Below are 2608 nucleotides of genomic sequence, written 5' to 3' on the forward strand. Positions count from 1 at the left end.
AAAAAAAAAACCAGAAAAAACAAAAAAAAACTCATTAGGTAAAAGAAACCTGGGAAGAAGTATTAATATGAGCTCCCTCAATTAGTAGTGTAGGACCCTCCTAGAAGAAGAAAATTTTCTAACCTACTCATATCTTGTTCATTGAAACTTTTGAGCCATCTTGGGCAGTCTGAATTCTGATAGCAATAATGATACCCTGCTTCAGTGCTGTCCTTTGTCTTTTTTTTTTTCTTTTGAGATAGGGTCTTGCTCTGTCTCCTGGGCTAGAGTGCAATGGCATCATCATTCTATGCCAGTGGCTCACAGTTTACATCTTTTGCCCAAACCTTCTCCTAAACCCTGGATGACCAACTGCAATCTAGATATCTCAGTCTGGATGCACCAGAAGCATATTGTGTGCTATGTATTCAAAACTTATCTTCTTCCCATATCCTTCTCTCAACTTCCTATCTAGATAAGTGTCTTTGCCATCTACCTAGTTCCCCAAGTCAACAACCTAACTGTCATCTTTGATATCCCTGCTCATCATCCCCTCATACAAATGCCAAGTCTTGTTGATTCTACTTGCTAAACATATTTCAAGTCATTTCTCTCCATCGCTATTTCCATGAACAGTCCAGGCACTATCATTTCTTGCCTCTATTACTGCGAAAGGCTTCTATCACATCCTTGCCTTCAATCACTGTCCTCGAAAATCCAAGCTACATATTGCAACTAGAGCGATTGTTCCAAAGCACAAACGATAATATCACTCTCCAGCTACAAAAGATTATACCGGATGCCCACCACCTCAGGATTAAGCCTCAGTTTCTCAACCCGGCTTTATAAGATTTTCATGATCTGAACCCTACTTGTTTCTACAGCTTCAACCGGCCCCCACCTCCTCTTCCTCCAAAGCTTGCTGTAGCCACATGGGCTTCTTTCTTGTGTGCTCTGTTATTTCCTGGTCTTTGCATATATACTACGCTCACCACTTGGAACACTCTGGCTTCTCTACATTACCTGATACTGGTTATCAGCTAGACTCAGTTTCAGATCTCAGTGTAAATGCCACGTACGCTGGGAAGCCTTCTCAAAGTGAGTCCTGCCCTAGACTGAGTAAGGCACCCCATCTATACTCCTTGAACACCCCATGATTACTCTTGGCAGAGTACATTGAACACCGTATTTTAAATTTTTATTTACTTGTCTCCCCTAACTAGATTGTTAGCCCCCTAAGGACAAATACAATGTCTTGTTTATTTTTATGTCTCTTGTAAAAGTGATCTCACAAAGGTCTTGTAAAGGACTCAGTAAAGTTCTGGAACCAGTAAGCTCTCAATTACCATTGGTTGAACTAACGAGTGAAGTTATAGAAATGACAGGATCCCCGGCTGCTAGAACACTTATACATGAAGCTTGCGTTACTCTGACTGTTTGGATTAGTAAGTAACCTTCAGACCTAGGCCAGACTGGGGAAAATCAGGACTCTCAGTTTTGATGTAGGGCCTGGCCTAGACAGCTGAGTCCACAGCCAGCTGTTCTGTTACCAATCTGAGGCATGTAAATTGTACAAAGCCCTTAATCCCTAATTCTGATAGAAGCAACTTCATCCTCGAGATGGGTTATAAACTAGGCAAAGTCAATTTTCTATTCTTTTCTTCACTGGAGCATTCATCTATGGATTAGACGGTTTCAACCTTAGGTTCCAGAAAAACAGATAGGCACGAGAAGATGAAGATTAGTGCTGGAGAACAATGCAGGGACAGAGTTTTTGAATGAATGGATTGAATAGTTGGAATATTTTTATGGGACTATATCAGAAACAGAGGTGAACAAGAGACAATACCTCTTCTGTTTAGAAGAGAAGAGTCACACAACAAGCAAACAAATAAATCAACAAGATAAAATCAGAAAGTAATAAATGCTATGGTGTCAAACAGGGTGATGCGATAGCGGGTGGGGGTTGGGAGGTGGCCCACTTATAACAGTGGGCCAGGGAAGGCCTCTTTGAAGGGGTGACATTTGAACTGAGACCTGAATGGTACAAAGGAGACAGGCATGTAAAGAAATGTAAGGAAAAAAAGAGGGAAGGATAATCTCATTGGAAGGAATAGCAAGTGCAAAGAATACATTTGCAAGTTCAAGAAACAGAAAAAAGAGCCATGTGAACAAAGGGAGGGTAGTTGCAGATGGGGGCAGGGAGGTGGGTTTATGTGCTGGGCAGTTCTGTTTAACAATCAGTTAACTGGGAAGCCGAGGGAGGGTTCCAAGCAGGTGATTGACTTTTCCTAAATATCCTTGAATTCATAAACTGAGCAGGCAGGGGCTAGAAGTGAAAAAAAAAAAGTATTTTTTTTAACCTTTTCTACTTAAACTAAAACAGTGTATTTGTGCTTTTTAGCATTTCAGTGTTCAGAATGAATTGCTGACATATTAAAATGCATTTATTATACTTTGTATTTCCTTAATTGAAGAACTTAGAAATATCATGGCCATTAGTGATTCTAGGTGAAAAATGAACATTCCCTGCACTTTTTAATTTTTTTACTGTTCCTACCCAATGGAAGATTAGAAAGTAATTTTGTTTAAGAACTAAAATTAAAGCAATTACTAATTTTAACCTATT

This window comes from Propithecus coquereli, unplaced genomic scaffold (assembly GCF_000956105.1).
Source record: "Propithecus coquereli isolate 6110/MARCELLA unplaced genomic scaffold, Pcoq_1.0 Scaffold9, whole genome shotgun sequence".
NCBI lineage: Eukaryota > Metazoa > Chordata > Mammalia > Primates > Indriidae > Propithecus > Propithecus coquereli.